The sequence below is a fragment of the Carcharhinus amblyrhynchos genome, chromosome 9 (assembly GCF_965287045.1).
Source record: "Carcharhinus amblyrhynchos chromosome 9, sCarAmb.v2.hapA, whole genome shotgun sequence".
Classification (NCBI taxonomy): domain Eukaryota; kingdom Metazoa; phylum Chordata; class Chondrichthyes; order Carcharhiniformes; family Carcharhinidae; genus Carcharhinus; species Carcharhinus amblyrhynchos.
The window spans coordinates 63,335,942-63,361,802 of NC_137332.1; the positions used below are offsets into that span (position 1 = coordinate 63,335,942).

The 25,861-nt window shown below is 41.6% G+C and overlaps 1 long non-coding RNA gene across 3 annotated transcripts in view; it reads left to right on the forward strand.

The window, feature by feature from the left end:
- Positions 1-20,974, forward strand: part of LOC145347887 (uncharacterized) — a 75,564-nt gene extending 54,590 nt beyond the window's left edge. The window contains exons 4-7 of one of the 3 annotated variants that reach the window (XR_013887871.1): positions 13,246-13,387; positions 15,443-15,622; positions 18,640-18,709; positions 20,751-20,974. This is a non-coding gene — a long non-coding RNA (uncharacterized LOC145347887). Of the gene's footprint in view, positions 1-13,245; positions 13,388-15,442; positions 15,623-18,639; positions 18,715-20,750 lie in introns of all 3 variants that reach the window. The other 2 variants (XR_013887872.1, XR_013887870.1) reach the window with 2 other exon arrangements.
- Positions 20,975-25,861: the final 4,887 nt, after the last annotated feature.

A 25,861-nucleotide genomic window follows, 5' to 3' on the forward strand; every position in this document is an offset into this window, starting at 1 on the left:
CCAAAACTTACCTGATCCTGGATTGCCAGAGTTTACGGCAAAATTTTACCAGCACATCTGCTCAAGGTTCGTGCGATCCCGCCTGAGGGCAACGGAGAATGCCGTTTTCCAAGCCTCACAGGCGTGCTGGTAAAATCCTGTCCTTAGTCTCAGCACTGTTTGCAGTCTCGGTCCTTCTACTGCTGCTGTGACGATATAACTTTCAGATATAACTATGGCTAGCAATGCTCTAAGGTGGGACTTCTTCCTGAGGAAGGGGCAGAAGTCCTGCCACCAGCAATGGATGCGACTTGGGGTGTTAAATGACTACAGGGCAGCCAGTATCTGAGTCCTCAGATGGCAGGAAGAGAAACTCCCCATTCAAAAAATGCTACCTATAGCATTGTTGAAGTAGCTGGTGTCAAGTTGAATTGGCTGTTCTGAGTAATTCCAATTTAAAATGCAGACAATGGAGTTGGTTGCTTGTTGAGAGACAGTAGTGTTAGGTTGGAGTGTTTTAAGAAACCTCTGTCTGCAGCAGGATGATCACTGTCAGAAAACATGGCTTGAAGCTTACAAGTGGATTGAAGAAAAATGCTGGACCCCACTTCTGTCATCTCCCTACTTTACTTGTCAACAGTTCTGCTGCAAAAATATGTGCCAAAAACATACAAAGGGTTGGCTTGTCATGTGACCTTTCTTCGCCAACCACTGAGGAATTCACAAAAAAGTATCGTCCATGTATTCCAAAGATATCGTGATTAACTCATGTCTGGAAGCCAATTTAGCCACATTGTCCAAGCAAGTCTTAATAGTCCATCTCCAACAGTTGAATACCTTAAGTGATCGCCACAGAGGCCTTGCTAATGAAACAGATGTGAGTCCTTCACATTCCCACAAGTCATTGTTTTTGATGAATGAATTAATTTAAATATGGAATGTATTGAATGCAAATTGGCGTTAGCTATCTTGGACTGTGAGTTCAAGTCACTTTTTCTTCTGTGTTTTTAAAAAGTTTATTTTTAAAACTGCATTTCAACTTTCCAGCCAGCGGATTAAAAACCAATATTTGGCATAAAGCACATCTTCATAACTACTTATACACTTCAATGCACCTTTGTGCTTCAAATCACATCTCAGTACTTCGGCTCAACCATTGACATAGTGTTCCCTCTCAGGAACCACATGGCAAAGTTTGAAGAAGAGCCCCAAGGATGTCATCCTCAGTGTGCTGGGCAATATTTATCCCTCAATCAACATCACAAAAACAAACAGATCATTTGATCATGACCATGTTGTTGTTTACGGGCCATTTATTTATTCAATATGGCTGCCGCATTTCCTGCGTTATTATAATGACTGCACTTCAAGCGTGCATTCTCTGTAGACCGTCCATGAAATGTCCTGAGTTTGTGAAAGGCACAACATAAATGCAATGCTTTCCATATTGCGTTTCTATCTTGAGGTTCATAAGTGTGAGACTAGTTATTTTCTGCAGGAAAGTATAATCTGCCTCAATTACTACATTTCCCTTGAAAGGCAGGGGGTAAGTGAGGAGATGAAGCACACAACGAGGTACGTGCTATAAATAGTGCCCAGTATCAAGAATAGAAAGTAACTCGGGACATCAAAACTAGGGGCCATAAATTTAAGATAGTCACTGATAAGTTCAATAAGGAATTCAGGATAAATCTCTGTGCCCAGAGGGTGATAACATTGTGGAATATGCTGTCACATGTCACATAGATCTATATAAGGGGAAGCTAGGTAGGTGCATGAGGGAAAAAGGAAACAAAGTAGGTTCTGGTAGGGAGAGAGAAAGTAGGGTAAGGGAGGCTCATGACCAATATAGACCATTTGGCCTGACAGTCTGCTTCAGGCCTTGAATTGAATAAGTAATTCTTTGTAACCATGCAGTTTCAAAGCTATGGTATATAGCTGATAGCAGAATTAAACATTAGATGCAAAATGAAAGCAGCATCAACTCCATCACAAATCATCCATTACTGTTGTATTCAACCTGTGAGACAGCATTTGACTCGACTACCATCCTGTGCAATAGTCAGCAAAACTGCAGCAGAAGTGATCCAGAGAGCAAGGACACAAAACCAAAAACTTTGAAGACTCTCATCCCAATATTTTGTGTCTAGGTATATGATTTGTACCTGTAAATATAGGTGACAAAACAGTTACAATTATAGCTGGAACTTACACACATGCAGTTAACATCACGGAATGAGGCACCAGAGCAACAGCCTTCCTGCCACTCAGTATGTATTAAATAGGTCACTTTAATCTGTTTCACTGTGCAGTCAAACCAGAGCTTTTAACAAATGATGAGCTAGAAACAGCCTTATTCAATGCATAGGAGCTTAAAGAGGCTTTTCCACCTGAAGATGGGAGAGCAAGAAAATAACAGACGTACAGACCATTTGGAAACTCATAAGGGAGAAAGTAAATGTAACACTGATAGTTATACCAAGCATTCTCTAATCGTGCTGTAGATTAAATAAAGCTTCAAACAACACAGTGGGAGGAAAAGACCCATTGGCAAAAACTACACTTGAGCAGGCAGATTTATTTTCTTAAGCACGACACAACAAGCATTTAGCTTCTGCTGGGGAACAAACCTTACCACCCAAATTGTTTGGAGGAGGAAGGGAAAGCTGATGGTGACATCCAACACTTCTCCCAGTGGGTAGATGAAGGAGCAGCTCCAATTATATACTTGTTGTAGGTTGATCTGTCCCACTCTCACAACCAGAGCCACATAAGGCAGGACCTTAGACTGACAGCCTCATGCTCGATGGAAGTTTGAATCAGTCCAGATGACTTTGCTTCGATTATAGGACTGTCGGTAGCAATCAGCAAATATTGCCTACACTTTTTTTTAGGCTAAGGAAGGAAAGGGAAAACATTGCAGTCTTTGATACTTATGACTAATGGAGCTTTACTCCTCACTTTTTATAGTAGCTTTTAGCTTGTAAGGAAAACTGATCAAATTATTTTTAAAAAAATTAAATGTTTCAATGTTGCATTTCACAGCATGTGTCATCTTTGATGGACGATATTTTCCATTTGGAAATCCAACAGTGGACGGGATTTTCTGACCACACTCGTCTTGAAACTGGAAAATTCCTTTTCATGGTCTGCCCTTTGCCTGCTATGATTCCTGTGGTGGGCAGAATGGGAAAATTCACCCTGCAAATGCTACATACAACTTCAAGCACAGAAATGGGCCATTTGGCCCAACTATTAGCTTCCTCTACTGAGGGCCATTAGCTCAGTTGGCTGAGCAGCTGGTTTGTGATGCAGAGCAATAGCAGCAGTGCAGGTTCAATTCCTGTACTGGTTGAAGTTATTTGTGAAGGCATCTTAATCTTGCTCCTGCCTTTACGCGTGGTAATCCGCAGGTTAAATCACCACGAGTCAGTCTGTGGTCATCTAGATGACTTTACCTTACCCCCGTCACTGTATTGTCAGAAGTTGGATGGCACGGTGGCACAGTGGTTAGCACTGCTACCTCACAGTGCCAGGGACCTGGGTTTGATTCCCAGCTTGGGTCACTGTCTGTGTGAAGCTTGCACATTCTCCCCATATCTGCATGGGTTTCCTCCAGGTGCTCTAGTTTTCTCCCACAGTCTGAAAGATACGCTGGTTAGAATCATAGAAGCCTACAGTGCAGAAAGAGGCCCTTCGGCCCATCAAGTCTGCACCGACCACAATCCCACCCAGGCCCTACCCCCATATCCCTACATATTTTACCCACTAATTCCTCTAACCTCTGCATCCCTGGACACTAAGGGGCAATTTTAGCATGGCCAATCAACCTAACCCGCACATCTTTGGACTGTGGGAGGAAACCAGAGCACCTAGTGGAAACCCATGCAGACACAAGGAGAATGTGCAAACTCCACACAGTGACCCAGGCCGGGAATTGAACCCAGGTCCCTGAAGCTGTGAAGCCGCAGTGCTAACCATTGTGCTACTGTGCTGCCACGGTTATTGATCCGAACAGGCACCAAAGTGTGGGGAGTAGGGAAATTTCACAGTAAGTTCATTGCAGTGTTAATGCAAGCCTTACCTGTGACTTACTTTACACTCTATCAACAGATCCCTCTGTTCCTTTCTCAGATTTAATTATTTTATATCTCTGTGAGATGCCTTGGGATTTTTGTCTCCACATTAAAAGTGTTGTTGATCTTCCCTCCATTACATATTTAGTTTAACTGAAGTTTTGTTTCTTGCCATTCTCTAGTATGTACTTCATTATAAAAGGTCAGTGTATGCCAGCTGTAGAAACAGAGATGGCAACTAATATATCGAGGAACACACCACACAAATTAGGTTGGTTTGATCGAAATCCATTCCACTTTTTTGTTCACTTCTCTGAGTAACTGAAGATGTAAAGTCTGGATTCAGCCTTATTTGGTGCATTGGAGCTTAAAAAAGTCCTTCCATCAGCAGGGTCAAGAGGCAAAAAGTAATGGGTGTACGAATCATGATAGAAAATGCTGTCAAGATGAACAATCCACAATAACAGTACTACTATGAGTATAGCAGGCATATTGGCTGGAATTTTCCAATCTCTTATGTCCCACCGCCGCTGCCAGTGAGAATGGAGAATTTGGCACTCAGCCAAATTCAATTCACATCAGTGGGACTGGAGAATTCCAGCCATGGGTGAGGTCGGAGAATTCCAACCATAGTTTCAATCAGACCCATTGCTACTTCTACTTCATAAAGTTGGTCTCATGTTAATATGGAACTAATGCACTGTTGTTGCTCTGGGCACACTTTGTACACCAACAGTGTGATGTGGGGTTTACCAGTGCTCTTCGTTTGCTGCCATCTAATCCAGGCTGACAGCCAGGGTGATGGTGTTCTCTTTCCAATGGCTGTTGAAACAAGATTTGGGCAGCATTAAGCCAGACCCCCACAATGGGCACAAGTCCACATATTCAAACCACCCACACCCTCAGCATACTTAGCAGGAGTTCTGTGCTTTCACTCTAAGGTTCAATGGGAAGTCAGAATGCGGAATACAAAATAAAATCTTTTTGCTGTAGTGTCCTTTGGAGGCTGAAAGCAGGGGGTACGCAGGGCAGGAACAGTGAGGAGCTTTGCATTGTAACTAAGTCAGATTTGACAATACTTCAAATAAATTATGCTATCGTAGAAAGATTTCATCTTGGTAATGCGCTGCAATTTGACATTTTAAATACACACACTTATACAAATATTTGTAGCTTTTATTTCAAGCCCCGTGCTCCCTAATCAGAATGATTTTCCAACATTCATACAAAAAAAATCAGTAGCAACAAATGCACAGACAGATTTTTCCATTGCTATTTTAAGGCCAGCTCTCATCTTGTAGGCTGCAGAGGAACTTAATGTTAATCAGAACAACCTTGTTTTTTACCTTCTAGTGTCTCACAGAGGGTGACCAGAGCAGTGTACACCGATTGCAGGAGGTGATGGTGGCAGTGTTCTTGTTTTAGAATGAAGTAGACGGTAATCAAGCATAAGGGATCAAATAGTGGCCAACACTGCTGCCTCACAGCACCAGGGACCTGGGTTCGATTCCTGGCTTAGGTCACTGTCTGTGCGGCGTCTGCACGTTCTCTCCTTGTCTGTGTGGGTTTCTTTGGGGTGCTCCAGTTTTCTCCTACAGTCCGAAAGAAGCGCTGTTGGGTGCGTTGACTATGCTAAATTCTCCCTCAGTGTACCCAAACAGGTGCCGGAGTGTGGTGACCAGGGGATTTTCATGGCAGCTTCATTGCAGTGTTAATGTAAGCTTACCAATAGAACAATAAGATGCCATAAATTTAACATCATCGATTGTCAATAAAGGTTAGGAGAAAAGATGTGAAGAGAATCTTTATTAAAACAACCGAGAAGATTTTTAAAAAAATTATGCCACAAAAACCTTTACCATGAATGAGTTCATAATTTTGTTGCAAAGAATGCAACTTCCCTCGTATCCTTGGGATATTGTGAGAAATGATCCACAAGGTGTGACAGCCTTGTCGGTTGAAATAAACTGGGTGACTAACACAGCAAGCACTTCTGAAAGACGAACAAATGAGCAGTAAGGAATCATCAACAGGTCGAAGTATCAGTATCATGATTCAGATTTGCTCTCCTTAATCCCTTTGATCCCTGGAATTGTAAGCATTATATTCCAAAGAAAACATTGATTCACACAAAGTCAGATACTTGTATCATTTGACACTTCAATGAGGCTGAATTAAAAGGCCCAATGGCTGCCTCACTCTTCGGTTTGAGTTTGTTCCAGCTTCATCATGCAGCTTGACAGGTTTAATTTCAATACAGATTTCCATGCTCAGCCGTTGAGCGTGCTTTGCAACATCTTACAGTAGCAATTAGTCTAATCTCTCAGATCAAAGGAAGCAGACTGCTGGAGAGCGAGAAAGCCCAGGGTGCAATTAATAATGGGCAGTAAATCCACTTCAGAAATTACTTTTCAGTCAGAAACTAATTCTTTCTGCTTTGAAGTCATGTTTCTTTGCGGAATTGGTCAGTGGACCTCATTTTATTCCATTAAAGTGTTTCCGTGCCATTCCCTGCGTATCTGAGTCAAGTGGGCAATTTCTACTACTTAAGGAATATTGATGGGCATTTTTTCCACATCTGCTTAGAATTGAACAAGTCATTTTCTTATTGGTTAAGTTACAGTCTTTTGATCTATGTTGCTATTTCAGTTACAAAAAAGTGTCAATTTTAGTCGAGCAATTTTTTTAAGGTCTTTATATATGATTATTTTGACTCAAGTATCAGTAGTATCACTATCAAAATGCTCTTATATGAGGGGATCAGTGAATGATAGGAGTGAGGAATGGAAGATGGCAGTTAGTTTAAAGATATCTTGTAGCCCTTTGATCTATTCATTTGTTTAATTTAATGGAACAGGGAGGCCATACATAGTTGTGAAGGAAACATTAAGGACCAAGTATTAAATCATGTTTATCCAACGTACAATCACAAGGCTTTGCAGTCTTGTGCTTAATTCAACCCCTCTTGACATTTAAGACCCCTTCGCTCCCGCACACATCTCCACAGTGAGATTATGTTTCAGTAGAGGGGATCCTCATTGAATGGGTGTATCGTTATAGAGTTGAGTACTAGACCAGAACAAAGTTATGCATAATAAACATGTTAACATGTGGTTGCCATTTCTCTGCTAAAAGCATGAAAGTCGCTGACCCGCGAGTCTTAATGTTAATTAATAATTCAGAACCAAAATAAAAAACCTCTAGGTTTAGAGTTTTGTTTCTGTTCTCCGCTACATTTTGAGTTTTCAGAATTACTTTGCTACTTCTGTATGCAAAGTAGCAATAAAAATATCAAAAGGAGCCAGCATTCAACAGCATACCTCGTCATTGTTACCTTTCAAACGTAGTACTCAATATACCAGTACCTTCCCAGAAACTAGGACAATTACAGAATGACAGCACGGAAAAGAGGCCATTCAGGTCATGACTCTTTGAAGGAACTATCCAATTAGTCCCACTCCCCCACTGTTTCCCCATAGCCCTGCACATATTTTCCTTTTCAAATATTTATCCAATTCCTTTTTGAAAGTTACCATTGCATCGGTTTCCACCACAGTGTTGGGTAGTGTTTTAACTTTTAAGGTAAGTTCCTAAAATACTGAGAACATAAAATATATAATTTAAAAGAAAAATCAAGGGCAGAGCAGCATTGTTCCTGTGGCAAATATCAAAAGTTTATTTTACGTCTGCATTGTTACGGAGCCCACTAACTTCCCACATGGAAAACAGCTCATCTTAGTTCAACCCTTTATGATTCACCTACACAACCAGTATATAAAAGCTTTCTACTTCCCTGTACCATAATTCAAGCATATCTGAAGCTCATTTAATGTCCCTAGTGTGCTTACTTTACAGCACAGTATCTCAGCAAAAACTACTATTATTATACTAAAGTGCTTACAGCAAGATTATCGACACAGACAAGCACGTAATGGAGGTTTGTTCATTTTTCCTTAAGATATATTGTTGTATTTAACCCTAATGGATCCTGTACATCATTTGTTTGATTAAAAAAATGAGAAGTTTAGCAGCTAACAAACTCAGTGAGATATGAATGATTTTGGTGGAACTGTTAATTTGTTGGCCACTTAATTAGACTAACTTGCAATGACTAAATATTTTCTATGGGTATCTATTTTTGCAATTTAACTTTCTAATGAAAGCGTTCCCAACATTTGTGGAATTTTCTGTTATGAACTTGCTTAAACTTGATAAGATTGTTGAAGTGACTGAAGTAATGCGATATGTTCTGGAGGTGGGTGTGTAGCCTTTTGGGTGGTTACTGTGGTCAAATGAGGTGCCTGATTGGGGCAACATTCATCTAACCGGTTTAAGGAGAAAAAAATGACAAGTTCTGGAAGATGAGGGATGAGAAGGAAGTCAAAAGAAAATGTACATTTTTATTTTAAATATTCATGGAAAGTTGCTTCATTGGAATCAGTGGTATTTAAATATAGTTTTAGCATTGCAACATAGGGATTAAAACCTGGTGGTGTTCACTTTGATAGATTGGAACCATGCTAGGTGCTAGTTCCATACAAATCTCATTTCTCTTTGAAGTGGTTGTATTATGGACAGAACATGTTCATTTTAGTATTTAACCAATAAGGGACCTAAATGACCTTACTCCCAATTAATCAGCAGCAGGCAGGTCATGATGCGTTACAAAAAGCAGAGGGAAAGAAAATGGATCTACAAATTGAACTCACGATTTTGAGCTGAATTGGGATCTTGATTGGGATCACAGTAAGACACCACTGTGGAATGGCCTCTGCCGCCACTTTGGGTGGAGATAGAATCAGGCTGGGCTTCAGTTCTTACCGTGAAGTCATAGCTCAACACTCACTAAATAAGCTGATCCAGAGATAAAGAAATTGGTGGAACCAATACAGCGACTGGGGCCAAAGCCTGCCCTCTTGGGAGGTGGGTGGGGGGCGGAGGTGGTGCAGACGGGTAGGAGTAAACTGAGGGGAATTAAGTGCATGATTTGTTCATAAAGGCGCGCAGCAAATGACAAATTAACATGTTTCAGTTGAGGGGTTGAGATGACAGGATTGTCAACCTTCACAACAATCGCAGAAATGAGTGCAGTCAATTTTCATTTTGCAAGAGGTTTCATTGGAACACACAGGGGAAAAAAAATCCTATTCCTGAATTAAAGCCAGAGAGATTGTGACAAATCAGTGTTAGCTTAAAGATTTTATTTGTCTCGGGGAGTGGATCCAATCAGAGCTCATTACGTATGGATTTAAATCCATATTGACCAGAAAACAAATTTTAATTCAATTATCAGAAATGAAAGGATTTTTAAAAAATGTAACCAAAGATAACCATCTACGGGGCTAACTGAGTTCACATCTGTTTTGCTGGCAAATGCTTCGCACATGTCCTTTTGGCTGCAAACTGTTACTGTTAGTAATGCAACAGCCTGGGAACATTGGATATTTTCCCTTGTAGTAGCAAAACGTTCCCACCTCAATCACAGCCGTCGCAATGCTGGAGTTAAGCGAAGTTGCTTGAATCTGAGCAGAGCATTTAAAAATAATCACATTGCAATATGGAACATATTAACTCGAACGACCCTCCTGGCTGCTGGACTGCATAATCCTAAAATAGCACGACCACATTAAGAAGGACAAATCTGGCTTTCTTGATTGTGGGTGGAATGTGTCTTGTTAATGCAACTTCAAGCTTCTTTTATGTGGGGTGTTCTCATGGAAATACATCAGTCACGATGTTCCCAAAGGAATGTGGTATTGAATGAACTGTATTTTTTTATATAAAAAGAATTAAATGTTGGCACTTGCAAAATTAAAAACATTTAATCTCAGTCTGGGCCAGCATCTCTGTAGGAGAGACTTGACTCAGAACCAGAAAGTTCTGACTGTTGGAGTCAGTTACTCAATGACATTTGAATTTTTTTTCGCTTCACTGGGTGGGTATTCCTACTCAGTTTGAGCCGAACCACAGAGGGAGCGACAAAAAGCACAACTGTCAGGACCACCTGTTTCTCACTGCAACACATTTCTCCTCAACTTCTTCCTAGAAGATTCCTGCTGGTAATTCTGAAGAGGCCTGTCATCAAATTTATCTTGCCCTCCCAGCAGTAGGGGTCAAAAAAAAGGGAGATATTTTTTCGGCATGTAACCAGTTGATCTGAAAGTGGGTAAAACAACATTAATCCTCTTATAGCCAGTGCAGTGCAGTTGTGACCCAGAAACCCTTGGGGTGGCACAGTGGCCGGCACTGTTTCCTCACAGTGCCAGGGATCTGAGTTTGATTCCTGACTTGAGTCACTGTCTGCGTACAGTTTGCACATTCTCCCCATCTCTTCATGGGTTTCCTCCAGGTGCTCCGGTTTCCTCCCATCGTCCAAAGATGTGCAGCTTAGGTGGATTGTCCATGCTAAATTGCCCCTTAGTGTCAGGGGACTAGCTAGGGTAAATACATGGATTATGGGGATATGGCCTGGGTGGGATTGTGGTTGGTGCAGACCTGATGGGCCGAATGGCCTTCTCTGTACTGTAGATTCTGTGATTCTAATTAACAAATGAGATGGCCCAAGTTCTTAATAATCAACTGAGGGAGATCATGTTGATCCATTCAGGTACATAGATACAATCAGGGATAGAAATAAAGATATTCCACCTCCCCACCCCTCTGGGATTAAATCTCAGCTCTGCTTCAGTTAAAGCAGAACACATTGGTTAGAATATCTGAGATGTGCCATGCCTCATGAACCAGGAGGAGATGCTCTAATTCACAGACTCGCCCTTGAGACGGACTGGTTAAGACAGTTACTTCAATTTGGCACAGGTCACTGGCTATTTCTACAAGAGATGCCGTTAGCAATCCAAAGCCCCTGTGGAGATCAGTGATCAAACACAACTTGATCCCAAATTCACGTCTGTCACTTCTAGTCTTATGTCAGGTTTTAAGTAGGAGCAGTAGGGTGGGAGGAGTACAGCACAGGACCTGTCCTGGGCACTTGCTGTTTAAATTTACAAGTGACACACTTATCAAAGCCTATCTGGAAAATACACAATAATTTGGAAGGAGAAAAACATTATCCTTTTCGAATCATCGTTACAGTTGGATTCCAAATGCACCAAGTAACAGACATTCACTTACATTTCAAGGGAGATCATTATTTTATTGTTTTTCTAAGGAAATTTTTTTCAATGTTGCTTTGGGTCTCTGATATAATAATCCAACCAACTTTTTATCTGACTAATTTTAAAACTAGAATACAAAATGGAATGCTTTATATTTAGACATACCCCTTTCCAGAAGGAAGGTCCCTCTCCCTTGCACATTAAGTGCTAACTGAGTGTGTGGTTGAAGTATAAAGTGTTTTTGCATCATATTTGATCCCAAAGCATTAAGCCTATTTACTGTCAAAAAAAAGCCTGAATCACACCAAGCACTTAAGACTGGCTGTATTTCCAATCTTAACATAGTATTCCACTTAATCACTTGATGACTGTAGTTATTCACATTGGGTGTAATTTCCTTTGGTTTTTTTTGAATTTTTAATTCATTCCTCGTGTATTCCGTCGTCACTACAAATCTCCATCAGAGATCAAAATGCAACTTGCGCGTACAGTCACTCAAAACAATACTTTAAGCCTACTCCTTCCATTCAATGGCTTCAAGATTCATTTCATACTTCCTCAGAAAATGAATAAGTATTAGTAAATTAGTATGACACAGCACATTCAATGGGCTTTTGATGCTCTGTGGGTTTTCCCATTACCTGGCCTCCATGAAATTGTCTGAAGGTCAGTTGAGCTGATTCAAAAGAGGACTGAAACTTGACCTGCCACAGAAGCCACAGCTGTCGGCACTCGCAAGTGACAGAGTTCAGTGGGAGCCATGGCACTGTGCTGTAAGAATGAATCATCAGCTTTGCTGCAATTAATTCCACTGATCAGAAAAAAACCCCAAATCATTAGCCGTTCAGAAGTACAAACATTTGGCTTCCTCTTGGCGCAATCAGAAACCGTCTCCACAAGTCCGAAAGGACAACTCAGACAAGTTGGCTTTCTGTGCCACGCAAGGCAACAACCATTTATTGCAATGCCCTGCCACGGAGGTTTCTTTTGTGATGGAGAAAGTAGTTTGGAAGAGTATCTTGGTTCAATCCTGTCGTTTGTAAGGAAGCAAATTGTCTCCATGGCAGCCACCATCCAGATATCGCCAACAGACCCTCACCTAAAACGGAGCATTACCTTTTCCAACTCTTTGATATAATCCCAGAGGTTTCATTGCATGACACATAACCACTCACCCAGTTAAGGAATCTTTACCACCACCCCCTCCTGTAATCACCCCTACCATCTACAACATATTTCTAACAAATAAAAGAATTTTTATAATAAAAGAAAAATCAATTTTTGTAACACCTGGAACCCACACCCACATCTCTCCCCAACAACCCCCCCCCCCCCCCCCCCACCCCACCCAATACTCCCCACCCTACTGTTTCCTCTTGGATTGCTTACAGTAATGTCTGGATTAATTTTAAGCACTTGGAAACTGCAGGAGAAGTTTGGAGGGTTAGTAACCTTCCCCAGAATGCACATTGGAATTACCAAACATGTTCAAAGCAAAATACAGCAGACCAAGAACTCTGAAACACCAACAGAAAACAGCAGCAAGCTGAGACTTGTGGAGAGGAAGAGATAACTATGTTGCTGATATAAATCTTTCTTCAAAATGGATGAGGGTCTCAATAGACACTGAATGGGCTTAATAGAGGCAGCATGGTGGCACAGTGGTTAGCACTGCTGCCTCATACTCCAGAGACCCGGCTTCAATTCCAGAGTGACTGCCTTTGTGGAGCTTGTATGTTCTCCTCATGTGTGTGTGGGTTTCCTCCCACAGTCCAAAGATGTGCAGATTAGGTGGTTTGATTGGCAATGCTGAATGGCCACTTAGAGTTCCAAGATGTGTAGGTTAGATGGATTAACTATGGAATATGTGTGAGGATAGAGCAGGGGAAAGCACGTGAGTAAGTTGCTCTATTGTAGAGTTGGTGCAGACTCGATAGGCCGAATAGCCTTCTTCCCCACTGGAAGAATTCAATGATTCTATTCTGTGCATTTGTATTCTCTGGGGCATTTTTTTTCTGCTTTCAAAATCTGCCTTTTAAGGTTGACCCACACAGATTTCATTTTTTTTATCTCAGCAGATTCCTGCAGCTCCACCCTACAGTGTGGGTAAGTGTTGAGAGTGGACTTCATGGCTATGATCGATGTTGTCCCATGGCTGGCCAGCAGGAGGTGCACTTCTGCCAGTGTGGCTTGGAAGCAGGCATTCTCCACTTCAAAGTAAGTCGCTCTGTGCACTTGGTTCAATAGGTTCCTCACAGCATTGGAGGATTTTGTCTACTCTGGAGTTTGAGCCTATATATATATGAGGCATCATGTCACTGGCACGTGACCTTCAGGTTTCTCTATAGATTCACTACCCTATAATTTCAATATAATGGTCACTCTACTTGCACATTATACTAAATAAGGTAAACCAGTCCATTTGTATAGAAAAATACTGGAAATCTGAAACAAACAGTAAATGCCAATATACTCAGCAAATCAGGCAGCATCTGTGAAGAGAGAAATAGAGCTAATTCCATCATTTTTCTTCAGAATCGTTCAACAGATTTCCACAACTTTTAACAGCTCTGATGAAAAGCCACCAACCTGAAAGAACAATGCTGTTTTCTCACTCCACATATGCTGCCTGGCCTGCTGAGTATTTCCAGTATTTTTTCTTGTTTCCTTTTCTTTCTGTTCCATGACTTGGTTTGAAATCCTGACCTCTCCCTCCAACCGTTTGGAAAATCTAAGAACAATTTACAAAGTTGATGTACAAAACTGCCAGTTGAATGCAATCTGAATTGGCAGTTCACAATAGCTTTTTAATACTTTTTCACAGCTTGAACATTGTTCCCTCCTCAAACTTCAAATCGGACTCTGGCTAGAAAGTGCAATCAGTCAATTTTGACAGGGTTAGTTATTGGGCTAAATCTTACCAAAAAATGGCAGCATTGTTTCCAGTGAGAAAACTGGCTTCTTTTCCCCCCAGATCCGACTACACTCTGCCAAAAAAAAATCAAGGGGCGTGTTTCACGTCATCATATAGAGTGGGGCAGGACCTCCACACTTAAGCAAAATCTTAAGCACCCCCCCCAGCACTTCTCTACCCCTCCCCCCAAATTATCAGCCCCTTTCCCCAACCCCTCCCATCCATTGGCTCCTTCCCCAACTCCCCACTCGCCCTTCCAATCGTCAGCCCCTTCTTTACCCACACCCCCACCCATCATCGACCCCATTCCCCCTCCCCCAGTCATTGACTATTATCCCCTCCCCCCTCCTCTATCAGCACCGGTTCCTCCACCCATCCTCCCACAGTCTGAGCCAGCACCCACCTCCACCCATCACATTGGCTTGTTGCCAACATACGGTGCTGCAATATCTGGTAAGGGGCTGGGTTAAATATATTAAAATTTATTCAAATGCACATAAAACAAATTCATGCCCATTATGGGCGTGAACCCTGATGATGCCACCGGCGAGGGATGGGGAAGATTCAAAATCGCATTCTCACCGGCGAGAACTGCAATTTCCGCATCTTGAGACCCCGCTGGCAATCGCACAGATGGCGAGCATGGGCTGAAGATTGCCCCCACTCTTTTCAACATATCCTCTAAGGACTATTTGGTATCTAAAGGATCTTGAACATATTTTCACCGATTTGAGTGTCAGCTCCTGATGCATTGTACCTGAGTCTTCCTGAAGAAACAAGGCAGGGAAATTGTATCTTTGAAAAATGGCGGCGCGGGCTCGTTGGGCTGAAGGGCCTGTTTCCCGTGCTGTTTTTGTTCTTTGTTCTTTGTTCTTCTTTGAATCATGACCCTGGCAGCTGAACACTCGCCAAGACATCAAACTTTTGGGTGTGAACAATGGTTCTCATCTATCTTGTGGAGAACAGTGTTTAAGCTGCTTAAAAGTTCTGTTTGAACTTGCTAACTATGAAGAAATTATTCCTGAGCTTGATGGATTTAAAGCTCTCGTGTCAGCTGACAGGCAGCGAGCGGCTAGATCAAAACCAACTGTGATAACATAACTACTGAGCACTGACACCTTCTATCATCCTCTGAGCATGAACATTGCCTTTGGAATAGTGTCAAAGACAAGTTACTATTGGAAAGAATGCACTGGGCAGTTTCAGTGATCCAGGAAATGCTCTTGGTGATGGTGGGTCAGTTGAGCTTCTCAAATGGTGGTCAGTCTTTTTATTTTGTAAATTAATTTTCAAACCTAAAGAGAGCATTCCACACACAAATATGATAATATTTGAATCAGTTTTGCTTATTTTTTTAGCCAGCAATTGAATATCTTAATTATGTCAACATAAAGGGGACGATATTAGCCAACTGACCAAATAAGAAAACTGTGGTTTCAAGCCCTCATCCAGAGAACTCATGCAGAAAACTGAGATAGACATTCCAATGCAGTGCTGTAGGAGTGTTGCTGTCAGAGGTATCACCTGGCCAAATGCAGGTATTGTGGGGGGTAAGGGGTTTGTGAAAGAGATAATTGTATGCCAGCATAGCTTGGCCAAGATTCTACCCTAATTATCACTACTACAAACAAAGTAACAGGTAATTGTTCTCATTTTTGCGAGAGAAATGCTGCCTTTCGGTTGCCTGATTTTTTTCGCCTATTGTCCACAGAGCATCAATACATGGTGGCACAGTGGTTAGCACTGCTGCCTCTCCAGGGACCTGGGATCGATTACCGGTTTGGGTCACTGCCTGTCCAGCGTCTGCACATTCTCCCCAAGTCTGCACGCATTTCCTCCAGGTGCTCCGGTTTCCTCCCACAGGCCTGGTTGGGTGCATTGGCTATGTTAAATTTTCCCTCAGTATACCCGAACAGGCACTGGAGTGTGGCGACTAGGGGATTTTCACAGTAACTTCATTGCAGTGTTAATGTAAACCTACTTGTGATGCTAATAAATAAATTTAAAATTTAAAATATTTGAGCATCAGAAGTAATTCACAGAGCTATGGACTGCTTTAGGATATGTTTAACTGGAAGCCTTTTCATTTATATTTATTTTAATGCACAATTTATTTTTAAAAGGATTGGTATTCAGATAGAACAGAAGTAAACTCACCAAAAAGAAACTATGATCAGCGTCTCTGATAAAATAACAGTTCACATCCCATGAATTCTCTTGTGTGTCTACATTTTAACAGCTGTGCTTGCTGCCAATGGTGTGCCTACACATTTGTACGCCACACTAAATTTAATCTCTCATTTGGATATCATGTACTAACCTACAGTTTCCTGAGGATAAGACAAATCCCAATCCTATTTCTCTTCCATATCAAAATATTAATAGTGAATAACAAAGCAAAAATAGCTTTTTAATCCAGGACCTGAGGTCAAAATCAGCTCACAGATCACGGTTATAGAAATTGAAGCCATACGCTGTGCTGTGATTGGTATGATTGACATCCTGTACATGTATCAGCCAGTGCGTGTGCACAGGTGTGTATCAACGGCCATCTTTGTGGCCATCCCGCATTGTTTATTTCCAGCTAATCGTAAATACTAGGGTCGAGGATTTTTCTGGATATCAGCAAAGGTCGATATCAGGTGAGAAAAGCAGCGTTGAAGCGACCGACATCAATGGTGGCTTTCTCCGCAGCCCTTCGAATTAAGTAAGTCACAGGTTTCACAATATATAGCTGGCAGAGAGACCACTATTAAACAACACAGACAGCTGAGGATCAGAGCACTATTTTGAAAGGCTGCCTCAATGTAGAGTGTGCAAACCAGTTCATCCGAGAAACGCACCCCACCTCCCCCCGCTTACCAGCACAACTATGGCATCTCCCCATGCACTACTCATCACTGCCCATGCCCTGATCCTTGGCACTGCCTGGACACTACATGGCATTGCCCTCTTGCACTGCCCAGGGCCAGTACCCAGGAGTACCTGGCATAACCCTCTTCTCCCCTGAGCGCTGAACTCAGATAAGCTCTCCTGGGAGATCTGCTCACCAGCTAAATGCCTTCAGAGACCAGTTGTGATTAACACCGTTCTGATGTCATGCCTTCGTGGATGGATTTTCTGACAGTGCCAAGGGTGTTGGGCTGATTCTGTCATAGGGCCCTGACAATTGCATGATGGTTTATCATAATGTTTTTTCCAACGTTGAACATTACTAACAAGGGGGCGTGGAGACAATTGCATCATGTGGGTATGCTGACGTGAGACATGATTTTGCCATTCCTCGCGTTATTTTTCACTCCTGCCACCAATCCCGCCCACTGCTAACATGAGCGGAAAATCCCGACCCAATGTACACATGCGTTGGAATGCATACAGGATCTTGGGAATGGAAATGAACTTTCCCTTTCCTTCTGCCTTCCCTATTCCACAGCGTAATCACCTGAGTGAACATAAAGCACAGTTCCATGGAGTTGGCATCACCATGCGCACTAAGTGCTTTTCAAAGAGTTCCTCCTGTTCAGTGCTATTCAGTTCATGGAATGCTGTAGATTATATCACAAGAAGAAAAAGTCTCCTTGCCATTTATTTTTTTCCCTTTTTTCAAATTGAATCAAACATCTTCCAGCCTCCAGCATTTCCAACTAAAATAAGAAACAGGCAAATATTTGTGACTTTGCGGCAATGCGTAACACAAAGAGATGCTTTTAAAGCTTTTTGTTTCATTACAATGCCTGTTTGAGGCTGGAAATAACCGTTACAACGTATCTTGTGTCTGGGTCACCATAACCTTTAAGATCATGCCATACAAGCAACAGCCCAACAATTCCTTTATAATTATACATTGAACACAAACTAGACAAGTGGAAAATTTAGGTCATATCTCACGGTCAAGATGGATGCAAACCACCCACCTAAACAATGATTTGCTGTGATTCTCATATATTGGTTTATGAGCCTTATACAGTGGTCCACATATGTACCACACATGCTCAAACACTCACACTTTCACTCAACACTATATAAAGAGAGATGTAGTTGTAGGACATTCCATTGAACACTGACAACTCCTTACACAAAGCTGTCATACTGACTAACTAGTTGACATCCATGACAGAAATCCACCTAACAAGCCCATTCTATTCTCTACATCATTCCAACCCTCCAGGCAGGCAAAGCGATTTTCACCCGTTTACTTTTGCATTAGTCAGAGGTTTTTCCTTCTAAACTTCAGTGAAAAGACAATGTCCTTTTTGTTTACATGCTGTGCGCACTGGGAGTTTGCAATTATTTCAACAGATGCCTTTTCGTAACGTAAAACCCAGAAACAGAATTGGTCACGCTAACCTACTTTTACCATAAACAGACTGTAATCATGCAAAACAGCATAATTCACATGTGCTGTGGTCACACTGTATGCCATCTAACCACAGAGATCCAAGCTGATGAAAACTGCTGTGTGTTAAATATTCTATATGGATTCTGCCTTTGTGTGTACATTTTAAATACATCCTTTCGACATTTGTATGATTAATCATCTCTTTCCTTTGTGCAGATTCCAGACCTATCCACAGGCAACGTAGTGTATTATTCAAAACGCATGCCATTTGAAAAGGAATTTCTTTGTAAGGTGCTTTTCTTGCTGTCATTATATATTTAATTGCCTTAACGTTCCATTCTCAATGCTTGAAATTTTTGGGGGCGAAAAATGTCTTTTCAGTGAGCACAATCAATCATTGCCTTCTTATAGTTATGGGTGCATTGTGAGCACAAAAGATTTTAATAGCCAGAGATTTATTTTTCAACAAAACCATCCGATAACCAGTTATTCAACTGCAGAGAAAAAAGGAAACAATCAGAGGTTCAATGGATTCACCTGGTTCTAAATTTTCACCCTTTTTATAGATGTTTACTGTCTGGGCACCTTTTCAGCAAGAGTTAAACTGCTAAAGAATTGCAGTCTGCAGACCAAGGACTTAGGCTTCTCAGTTAGAAGTTGCACCGATTTGGACGGTTCCCCATTTAAAATTCTAATGCATTTGCTGATGGTTTCAGGGAACATTCAACGCTGTCGGTGAGTTTGATGCTACTGGAGAAACCATCGACCGTTGATTGTACCTTGTAGCCAGCCTCCTCCACCTCCCTTAGCCTTTGGGACAGTTCAACTAAGCCGCTTGGTTGCAAACACATTTGCTATGATAGGAGCTAACACAAATGTAGTAAAATAATTTCAGGGAATGCAGGGAAACAAGTGGCAGCAAAGGTCACAATCAACATTCATTGCTGTCGGTGGGTTCAACGATATGGTAAAGCTCGCTGACCAATGAATGCAACTGTGGCCCAGATTTTAGCAATGGCGCCAGTGGAATTGACATTGGAATGGGGCTGGACTGCGATAGCTTATGGTCCAAGGATGGGGTTTGTACAAAGAAATTAACCTTATCTGAGCTTTGTATTCTGTAGTGTGTGGATACGACATCACATTCAGTCTGTGATCTGTTCATAAATGACTATGATGAGCAAGTCCCCATCTCAATTGATAGAATGCTTGTTTCAGCTATTATTTATTTTTGAAATCAGATTTCAGTGCTTTGTTCAAACTTCCTGAAAGACTCAGTCTGTGCAGCTGAGATATTTAGTTCAGTTAGGAAATGGTGATTACAAAAGAGTGGTAAAGCCCAACCAGGCATCTGTATAGACATCATTGTGAAAATGGCTGATTCAACAGCCTTTCCAAATACTTCACCATTAAGAAAATATACTAAATTCTCATGCATTACAAAGCAGCCGATACAGATTGGGATGGCCATTTGCCAAGTGATGGCGTAGAAATCACTGAACCAGCCTAAAGCAACAAGGATGCATTGAAATAAAAGTAAAATATTGTCGATGCTAGAATCTGATACAGAAACAGAAAATGTTGGAAAATCTCAGCAGCATTTTCTCCATTGTGGAGAAATAATAGACCCAACGTTTCAAGTCTGGATGAAGGGTCAGCCAGTTCAAGAGATATAGGAGCAGAATTAGGCCATTCGGCCCATTGAGTCTGGTCCACCATTCGATCATGGCTAATATGCTCCATCTCCCCATTTCCCTGCCTTCTCCCCATAATCCTTCAACCCATTACCAATTAAAAATCTATCTAACTCCTCCTTAAATTTACTCACTGTCCCAGCATCCACTGCACTTTGGGGTAGTGAATTCCACAGAATCACAATCCTTTGGGAGAAGTAGTTCCTCCTCAACTCTGGTTTAAATTTGCTAGCTCTTATCCTAAGACTATGACCTGTCATCCTAGAGTGCTCCACAAGAGGAAGCATTCGCTCCACATCTACTTTATTCATTACTTTTATCATCTTATTTCCCTCAATTTGATCTCCCCTCGTTCTTCTGAATTCCAGAGAGCATAGGGCTTCATACGACAAACCCCTCATCTCTGGAATCAATCTAGTGAACCTCCACTGAACTGCCTCCAATGCCACTACATCTTTCCTCAAATAAACCTCGAAACGTTGGGTCTATTCTTACTCCACAGATACTTCAAACCTGCTGAGAATTTCCAGCATTTTCTGTTTTTGTTAAGGATTCATTAAAAATGTATTATCTTAAGAGTTGATCCCAATTGGACTGGATCATAATCCGTTTGATCTCAACCGTTTACCTCAGCTTTTCACAGAGTTCACGCTGGGCTTACCCTCCTTAGGGTTGGGGCTCCCACTTCACAAAGAGAACAACCTCTTCTGTTTGCCACAGCTCCCCGGTAATACTGCCTGCATTATCAGCTGAACATCACCCGCGTCTCCAGGAATTCCAACTGACTTCACAGAACGCACACATCTTTTACTGAATGTTTTCCTTCACTGAGTTATATATTTTTATGTAATGAAATTGTTACAGAAAATAAACTTTGGATTTGTCTTTAAAAACAGCTCTCCTCCCTTATTCTACACATGTGCCAGATGGCACTGTCATACATGTCAGATGATGATAATGAAATGCTTGTGGTAACCTTTTTAAATAGGCAGACTGATAAAGCAAATGTGCTTTGCTGGTATTTCACATAGTTTTGGGAGCTTGCTGCCAAAACAAATATTTAAAAGCATCAAACTGTATGATAGCACATTCAGCAGAGCTCATTCTACACCGCTGGAACTGAGATACAGTTAGGCAATCTTTTTAAATCTGGTATCATATTCTTTTGCTTTTCTTTAATGTGTGATTGCTAACTGAGTTAAATTCTATAAAACCCTGCTCACCTTGCTTTTCTCTCTCTTTTCCTGAAGGCTGCTTTGCTTAAAAAGCACTTTAGGAAGGCCTAAGTTCATGAGTTATATAAATGGAGAGGTCTGTCTTCTCTGTGGTTTCATAGAATTCATTCAGGACAGAAGGAGGCCATTCAGTCCATTGAACCTGTGCCAACAGCTATTCCAGCCAGGCCCTATCTGCTTCATCCTATGTAGTTAGCCTGCTAGTCTTCCTGACACTAGTGCACAGTTTAGCATGGTCAATCAACCTAACTCGCACAACTTTGGACTGGGGAGAGGGGGAATCAGAGGACCCAGAGGAAAGCCACACAGACACGGGGAAAATGTGCAAACTCCACACTAACAGTGACCTGAGGCCAGAATTGAACCTGGGTCCCTGGCACTGTGAGAGATCAGTGCCTCCGTGCTGCCCCATAAAGCGATCGCAGCAAGCCCTTCAGTTTCCCACAATCTTCCGAGACCCGGAGGCTTACATAGATGTAAATCAAGTGATCATAATTTCATATCCAGCAGAACAAAACTGACCACAATTCATTGACTATCAGTCGGTGCCATTTACAAAAACCGTGAACCAGAAATTATATCTTTTTTTTACAAGAAACTTTAGTTCTGTGCAAAATTGAGATAGAGACATCACAAAGGTACATTCACTTCCCCTCATTTCATTCACACTTGGGGTTTCCAAATCATTTTCACTATGAACTGCCTTTCTAATCATCCTTCCTGTAATATGTGCATTGAGATAGAATGATAAATACAAGATAGTTTCATTTTGTGTTCATATTTTATAAAGAATTTTCTGTCAGAATACCTACCAAATTGGAACAATTTACAGAACTCAAGGCAGGTTAGTAACATTTAAAGAGATTCAACTTTAATTGGTTGTTTCACACAGGTGGCGTGGGATTTTACAGCCTCGCTCAAGCCAAGACTGGAAAATCCCACCCAAGGTATAACACCAGGTTAAAGTCTGACAGGTTTATTTGGTAGCAAAAGCCACTAGCTTTTGGAGCACTGGCTGCCCCTTTATCAGGATCCCACTCACCTGACAAAGAGGCAGCCAGCGCGCCGAAGGCTTTTGCTACCAAATAAACCTGTCAGACTTTAACCTGGTGTTGTGAGACCTCTTACTACAATTTCACAGCCAGTGCTCACTTTTTTGTATCATGCACAAGTGACCATTAGTAATGCCTTGACTTTAAGGCTTAGGTTTTCAATTTTTTTTAAACATCAAGAGTAAGACATTAAAAATGCCTGAAGTGCTGGTGACACAACTGGGGAACTTAAAAGCCTGTCCACTTGTGAAGAGTCTCATAGGCCAGTTCTAATTCATACCCAAGCATTTAAGGTTTCACCATCGGCGCACAGCAGCTACAGTGTTTACCACCTACAAGATGCAGCAACTCACCCACTCTCACCATTTTCAGCACCCGCCAAACCCCCGACTTCTACCACTTAGAAAAACAAGAGCAACAGATGCATAGGAACAACACCACCTGCAGCTTCCCCTCGATGCCAGATATCATCCAGACTTGGAACTATTTCGCTGTCCTTTCACTATTACTGGAGAAAACTTCTACAACTCTTGCCCTAACTGCACTGTGGGTGTACTTACACCTAACTGCTGTTCAAGAAAGCAGCTCACCACCACCTTCTCAAAGGCAATTGGAGATGGGCAATAAATGTTGACCTTACCAGTGATGTTCACATCCCAGTAATGGAATAACATTTGGTAGTTGGTGATTCTTTATGCTCCTGAGGTGGTGGCTCATTGATGAGATTTTGAGGCTTGTGGTATTTAGAAATAAACACCTTTATTGGTAGACCTTAACTATTTATTATTGTAAGCATGGTCTGGCATGGTGTTGTTATTCCCACCATGCAGGTTAACTGGTTACCAAGAATGTTCTCAGACCATGTGACTACATACATCATACATAAGAACATAAGAAACAAAAAGGGCAGTGTCGCTCTTCAGTCCCATGTTAACCCTTGCTCTGTTAAGCACCTTTCCATTCTCATGCATGCAGGCATATATCTCCACAACCGCCACCTTCTCAAGGGCAATAAATATTGGCCGTGCCAGCAATGCTCACATCCCAGTAATTGAAAATGAAATTGGGGAGTTGGGAATTCTGACTAATTTTCAATTCACCAACTAAGGGACACTGCTGAAAAGTACAGTGTCCACATGTCGTATATTTAAAAAAGGTTGCAGGTTGTTTTAAGAGCTGATCACATGATTTGATGTTAATGTCATAAGGGTGGCAGAGACTGCAAATCCCTTAATGGCTGCTAGCTCTTGCAAGTGGCAAAAAACAGGTTTTGCACTGGCGTGATTCCAGAATGGGATCTCCCTCACCCTCCCTCTGATGATGCAATCTGGTTCATGCCCAGGAAAGTGATGAGCCTGATTAGCGTAGATTATATTAAAATATTCCTAACGCACTTAACGCCACTACTACCTCCCCCAAACGGTCATTCTACCCAGCTAGCAAGACGTCACACCGGCGCAAATCACTGCATGTTTTCAAAAACCAAATCTAGTCATAATGACTACACTGGAGACACACAGGTAAGAAGAACCCCCAGGTGGTGAGGGACGTGCTCAGGGAGTGCCGCCTCACATTTCTTCCTGGCAGTGCCAACAATTTAATGACTAATCAGCTTCAGCATTCACAAAGAAACTGACTTGATGGTGTTAAGGCAAGAACTTAGCTTCAGAGGAGCTCCTAGGTTAGTCACAGAGTGATACATTACATGGTCGCATGGGGTGACATTCTTCAGTGAGCATTGACATGGGAGATCTGTTAGGTTAAAAAGCGATGTTTTTTGAAAAAAAGGTCTACTGATGAGGAGTGTGTTTGTTCCAGCTGTAAGTACCAGGGCCAATTGCTGCCAGAACTGTTACTTCTCACCCAGCATCTAACCACATTCTTTCTCCTCAGCAGTTACAGGTGGCAAAGAAGTTTTTTCTTGGAAATCAGTCCTTTCTTTTAAGCATTATTCTTAAAACCACTACTTAGGCAAACAAAAGAGAGAAAATGTGCAAATCAACGTTTCCTGTCAGAGGTTGTCCAAGGGATTCTGCGGGTGCGATCTGCCTCCCCACACCACCTGCCATGTTTTGCGGGGGTGGAAGCAGCCTGCCATTGGCCAGCAGCAGGTTTGTCCAGTCCCACTGCTGTCAACGGGGCTTCCAGTTGTCCGCACTCCCACGAAAGGGGTTCACTGTCGGCAGGACAGGAAGATCCCAGCAGCGGGAATGGCCGGAAAATCCCGTTTGGTGTCTGCTGGGTAATGGCTTCAGGTTGTAAGATGCTGCTTAATAAGAATTAGATCAGAGAATCCACCCAGCTCACATCTTGGATCACAGGCAGTTCCATTCTGCAATCTTCACACTCGAGAAATGCAGCAAATCATACAGCACAGCACAACCAGCTAAGCCCAACAGTCACACATTCGGAAAGCAGCCAATCTTCAGAACAAAATAAAAACTAAATTTATCTTGTTTAAAACAATGACAACATTTTATTGAACTATTTAGTTTACATATTGCTGGTCAAATGCATAAAATGGTTTTTTCATTTACATTATTACAAAGATTAAGAGCTTGGGCATACTCAATGGAGAGATGATTGCACACGCACACCGAAAAAGCTTTAATTTAGGAAACAAGTTATTTTGAAACCGATTGCTTCAATGAACCAAAGCGTAACAAATGCAAATGGCTCTGTTGTAATTTACAGCTGTAAGGATATTAAACCAACATTTTTGGACAGCATTTTCTCAACAATCCTGATTGTGCTAACATGTACCCTGACAACCAATTCAAAATTATTCCTCTGGGCTTGCAATATAGCACATCTATGGATGTTATAAGCTACATTTTTAGTACACAAAATTTGCAAACTGAAAGAACATGTACAAACATTGCCTAAACAAAATACATGACAGCCAGCCTCTGGTTCATTCCCCAAGGCAATCCTTTGACCAGAGTCAACCTGCCTGATTTAAATTTAAACTAAGCTTGGCAGTTAACCATCAGTCATCAGTTAACTGCTACATTTATCATGGAAACATCTCTATCAGAGTCCACTTGCCAACTATGCAACACCTCCACTGATCAGAATCCACTTGCCAACAAATCGGCACTCTCTTCTCATGAAATACAAATTGTTGCTCCTTTTATATTTGATATCCTTGCAAATTGTCCTAATGAGTGCAAGACAAAAAGCTTCAACATGAGTCTTTTTTCAGCAATGTTCCAGTTCTGTACTACCAAATGACTACTAATATTTAAACGATAATTCCAAATTAATTATAAATAGACATAGCAATGTGGCAGGATATTTATTCAAAGGCAGACAGCATTATTTAAAGGTAGTGCAAGTTATATATAGATCCTCTTTGGTGTTATACAAGTTGCTTTATATAAAATATGAGTCAGATGACATGAGCAATGGGGTTTCATGACAACTTACTTACAGATGTTTACAGGCTAGAATTAAC